The 5,734-nt window shown below is 41.5% G+C and overlaps 1 non-coding gene across 1 annotated transcript; it reads left to right on the top strand.

The window, feature by feature from the left end:
- The first annotated feature begins 5,384 nt into the window (after positions 1-5,384).
- LOC148570278 (small nucleolar RNA R71) lies at positions 5,385-5,492 on the top strand. Its single transcript, XR_015908462.1, has one exon. It is a non-coding gene; the product is annotated as a small nucleolar RNA R71 (small nucleolar RNA).
- Positions 5,493-5,734: the final 242 nt, after the last annotated feature.

Below are 5,734 nucleotides of genomic sequence, written 5' to 3' on the forward strand. Positions count from 1 at the left end.
AGTATAAGGTCCTATTTATAGAGAACTAGTAGTCTAGGGTTTACAGAAATCAGTAATTAATGCAGAAATCTTCTTCTGGGCCCACTTGGTGTGTTCTTGGGCTGAGCATTGAAGCTTCCATGTGTAGAGACTTTTCTTGGAGTTAGACGCCAGCCTTTGTTCCAGTTTGGGCATTTAACTCCAGCTTTTGTGCCAGTTCCGGCGTTAAATGCCAGAATTCTTGAGCTGACTTGGAACGCCTGTTTGGGCCATCAAATCTCGAGCAAAGTATGGACTATTATATATTTCTGGAAAGCCCAGGATGTCTACTTTTCAACGCAATTAAGAGCGCGCTAGTTGGGTATCTGTATCTCCAGAAAATCCACTTTGAGTGCAGGGAGGTCAGAATCCAACAGCATCTGCAGTCCTTTTTCAGCCTCTGAATCAGATTTTTGCTCAGGTCCCTCAATTTCAGCCAGAAAATACCTGAAATCATAGAAAAATACACAAACTCATAGTAAAGTCGAGAAGAGTGATTTTTATTTAAAAACTAATAAAAACATAATAAAAACTAACTAAAATATACTAAAAACATACTAAAAATAATGCCAAAAAGCATATAAATTATCCGCTCATCACAACACCAAACTTAAATTGTTGCTTGTCCCCAAGCAACTGAAGATCATATAGGATAAAAAGAATAGAATGTATAATGAATTCCAAAAACATCTATGAAGATCAGTATTAATTAGATGAGCGGGGCTTTTAACTTTTTGCTTTTGAACAGTTTTCGCATCTCACTTTATCCTTTGAAGTTCAGAATGATTGGCATCTATAGGAACTCAGAGTCCAGATAGTGTCATTGATTCTCCTAGTTAAGTATGTTGATTCTTGAACACAGCTACTTTATGAGTCTTGGCCGTGACCCTAAGCATTTTGTTTTTCAGTATTACCACCGGATACATAAATGCCATAGACACATAACTGGGTGAACCTTTTCAGATTCTGACTCAGCTTTGCTAGAGTCCCCAATTAGAGGTGTCCAGAGCTCTTAAGCACACTCTTTTTGCTTTTGGACCACGACTTTAACCGCTCAGTCTCAAGTTTTTACTTGACACCTTCACGCCACAAGCACATGGTTAGGGACAGCTTGGTTTAGCCGCTTAGGCCAGGATTTTATTCCTGTGGGCCCTCCTATCCACTGATGCTCAAAGCCTTGGATCCCTTTTTATCACCCTTGCCTTTTGGTTTAAAGGGGTATTGGCTTTTTCTGCTTGCTTTTCCTTTTCTTTCTTTTTCTTTTCTCTTTTTTTTTCGCCTCCTTTTTTTTTCTGCAAGCTTTTCACTGCTTTTTCTTGCTTCAAGAATCAATTTTATGACTTTTCAGATCATCAGATAACATTTCTCCTTTTCCCATCATTCTTTCAAAAGCCAACAATTTTAACATTCATAAACAATCAAATTCAAAAATATGCACTGTTCAAGCATTCATTCAGAAGAACAATAGTATTGCCACCACATCAAAATAATTAAACTGTTTTAAAATTTGAAATTCATGCACTTCTTTTTCTTTTTCAATTAAAAACATTTTTCATTTTAAGAAAGGTGATGGATTCATTTTCATAGCTTTAAGGCATAGACACTTGGACACTAATGATCATGTAATAAAGATACAAACATAAATAAACATAAAGCACAATTTTCGAAAAATAGAAAATAAAGAACAAGGAAATTAAAGAACGAGTCCACCTTAGTGATGGCGGCTTGTTCTTCCTCTTGAAGATCTTATGGAGTGCTTGAGCTCCTCAATGTCTCTTCCTTGCCTTTGTTGTTCCTCTCTCATGGTTCTTTGGTCTTCTCTAATTTCATGGAGGAGGATGGAATGCTCTTGATGCTCCACCGTTAGTTGTCCCATGTTGGAACTTAATTCTCCTAGGGAGGTGTTGATTTGCTCCCAATAGTTTTGTGGAGGAAAATGCATCCCTTGAGGCATCTCAGGAATTTCATGATGAGGAGTTTCTTCATGCTCTTGGTGAGGTTCTCTCACTTGCTCCATCCTTTTCTTAGTGATGGGCTTGTCCTCATCAATGAGGATGTCTTCCTCTATGTCAATTCCAGCTGAATTGCAGAGGTGACAAATGAGATGAGGGAAGGCTAACCTTGCCATAGTAGAGGACTTGTCCACCACCTTGTAGAGTTCTTGGGATATAACCTCATGAACTTCTACTTCCTCTCTAATCATGATGCTATGAATCATGATAGCCCGGTCTATAGTAACTTCAGACCGGTTGCTAGTAGAAATGACTGAGCGTTGGATGAACTCCAACCATCCCCTAGCCACGGGCTTGAGGTCATGCCTTCTCAGTTGAACCGGCTTCCCTCTTAAATCTCTCTTCCATTGAACGCCTTCTTCACATATGTCCATGAGGACTTGGTCCAACCTTTGATCAAAGTTGACCCTTCTAGTGTATGGGTGTGCATCTCCTTGCATCATGGGCAAGTTGAATGCCAACCTTACATTTTCCAGACTAAAATCTAAGTATTTCTCCCGGACCATTGTAAGCCAATTCTTAGGATCCGGGTTCACACTTTGATCATGGTTCTTGGTGATCCATGCATTGGCATAGAACTCTTGAACCATTAAGATTCCGACTTGTTGAATGGAGTTGGTGAGAACTTTCCAACCTCTTCTTTGGATCTCATGTCGGATCTCCGGATATTCGCCCTTTTTGAGCTTAAAAGGGACCTCGGGGATCACCTTCTTTTTGGCCACAACGTCATAGAAGTGGTCTTGATGCACCTTTGAGAGGAATCTCTCCATCTTCCATGACTCGGAGGTGGAAGCTTTTGCCTTCCCTTTCCTCTTTCTAGAGGTTTCTTCGGCCTTTGGTGCCATTAATGGTTATGGAAAAACAAAAAAAAAAAGCTTTAGCTTTTACCACACCAAACTTAGAAGGTTGCTCGTTCTCGAGCAAAAGAAGAAAGAAGAGAGTAGAAGAAGAAGAAATAGAGGAGTTGGAGGGGGGCTTTGTGTTTCGGCCAAGGGGGAGAAGTAGTGTTTAGGTTGTGTGAAAATGAAGGAGTGAATATGGGTTTATATAGAAGTGGGGAGGGGGGTATGGTTCGGCCATTATGGGTGGGTTTAGGTGGGAAAGTGGTTTGAATTTGAATGGTGAGGTAGGTGGGATTTTAGGAAGGATGGATGTGAGTGGTAAAGAGAATGGTGGGATTTGATAGGTGAGGGTTTTTAGGGAAGAGGTATTGAGGTGATTGGTGAATGGGTAAAGAAGAGAGAGTGAGGTGGGGTAGGTGGGGATCCTGTGGGGTCCACAGATCCTAAGGTGTCAAGGATTTCTCATCCTTGCACCATGTGGCGTACAAAATGCCCCTTGCTGCCAATCCTGGCGCTAAACGCCAGGCTGCTGCCCATTTCTGGCGTTTAACGCCAGCTTCATGCCCATTCCTGGCGTTAAACGCCAGTCTGGTGCCCATTTCTGGCGTTAAACGCCCAGAATGGTGCCAGACTGGGCGTTTAACGCCCATTCTGCTACCCTTTCTGGCGTTTAAACGCCAGTAAGTTTCTCCTCCAGGGTGTTCTATTTTTCATTTTGTTTTTCCTTCTGTTTTTGCTTTTTCAATTGTTTTTGTGACTTCACATGATCATCAACCTATAGAAAACATAAAATAACAAAATAAAATAGAAATTTAACATAGATAATTAAAGATTGGGTTGCCTCCCAACAAGCGCTTCTTTAATGTCAATAGCTTGACAGTGGGCTCTCATGGAGCCTCATAGATGTTCAGAGCAATGTTGGAACTTCCCAACACCAAACTCAGAGTTTGACTGTGGGGGCTCTTTTTGACTCTGTATTGAGAGAAGCTCTTCATGCTTCCTCTCCATGGTGACAGAGGGATATCCTTGGGCTTTAAACACAAGGGAGTCTTCATTCACTTGAATGATCAATTCTCCTCTGTCAACATCAATCACAGCTTTTGCTGTGGCTAGGAAGGGTCTGCCAAGGATGATGGATTCATCCATACATTTCCCAGTCTCTAGGATTATGAAATCAGCAGGGATGTTATGGTCTTCAACCTTTACCAAGACATCCTCTACAAGTCCATAAGCCTGTTTCTTTGAATTGTCTGCCATCTCCAGTGAGATTCTTGCAGCTTGTACCTCAATGATCCCTAGCTTCTCCATTACAGAGAGAGGCATAAGGTTTATATTTGATCCCAGGTCACACAGAGCCTTCTCAAAGGTCATGGTGCCTATGGTACAAGGTATTGAGAACTTTTCAGGATCTTGTCTCTTCAGAGGTAATTTCTGCCTAGTCAAGTCATCCAGTTCTTTGATGAGCAATGGAGGTTCATCCTCCCAAGTCTCATTACCAAACAACCTGGAATTTAGCTTCATGATTGCTCCAAGGTACTTAGCAACTTGCTCTTCAGTAACATCTTCATCCTTTTCAGAGGAAGAATACTCATCAGAGCTCATGAATGGCAATCTCTATGGTCTCAGTCTGAGCCTCAGATTCCCATGGTTCCTCATTAGGGCACTCCATGGAGGTCAGTGGACGTCCATTGAGGTCTTCCTCAGTGGAGATCACTGCCTCTTCCTCCTCTCCAGGTTCGGCCATGTGAGACGTGTTTATGGCCTTGCACTCTCTCTTTGGATTCTCTTTTGTATTGCTTGGGAGAGTACTAGGAGGGAGTTCAGTAATTTTCTTACTTAGCTGACCTACTTGTGCCTCCAAATTTCTAATGGAGGACCTTGTTTCAGTCATAAAACTTTGAGTGGTTTTGATTAGATCAGAGACAATGGTTGCTAAGTCAGAGTGGCTCTGCTTAGAATTCTCTGTTTGTTGCTGAGAAGATGATGGAAAAGGCTTGCTATTGCTAAACCTGTTTCTTCCACCATTATTGTTGTTGAAACCTTGTTGAGGTCTCTGTTGATCCTTCCATGAGAAATTTGGATGATTTCTCCATAAAGGATTATAGGTGTTTCCATAGGACTCTCCCATGTAATTCTCCTCTTCCATTGCTGGGTTCTCAGGGTCATAAGCTTCTTCTTTAGAGGAAGCTTCCTTAGTACTGCCTGTTGCTGCTTGCATTCCAGACAGACTCTGAGAAATCATATTGACTTGTTGGGTCAATATTTTATTCTGCGCCAATATGGCATTCAGAGTATCAATCTCAAGAACTCCCTTCTTCTGAGTTGTCCCATTATTCACAGGATTCCTTTCAGAAGTGTACATGAATTGGTTATTTACAACCATTTCAATGAGTTCTTGAGCTTCTGCAGGCGTCTTCTTCAGATGAAGAGATCCTCCAGCAGAGCTATCCAATGACATCTTGGATAGTTCAGACAGACCATCATAGAAAATACCTATGATGCTCCATTCTGAAAGCATGTCAGAAGGACACCTTCTGATCAATTGCTTGTATCTTTCCCATGCTTCATAGAGGGATTCTCCTTCCTTCTGTCTGAAGGTTTGGACTTTCACTCTAAGCTTGCTCAATTTTTGAGGTGGAAAGAACTTTGCCAAGAAGGCATTAACTAGCTTTTTCCAAGAGTTCAGGCTTTCTTTAGGTTGTGAATCCAACCATGTCCTAGCTCTGTCTCTTACAGCAAAAGGAAAAAGCATAAGTCTGTAGACTTCAGGGTCAACCCCATTGGTCTTGACAGTGTCACAGATTTGCAAGAATTCAGCTAAGAACTGATGAGGATCTTCCAATGGAAGTCCATGAAACTTGC

This window comes from Arachis ipaensis, chromosome B3 (assembly GCF_059453495.1).
Source record: "Arachis ipaensis isolate K30076 ecotype BB chromosome B3, ASM5945349v1, whole genome shotgun sequence".
NCBI lineage: Eukaryota > Viridiplantae > Streptophyta > Magnoliopsida > Fabales > Fabaceae > Arachis > Arachis ipaensis.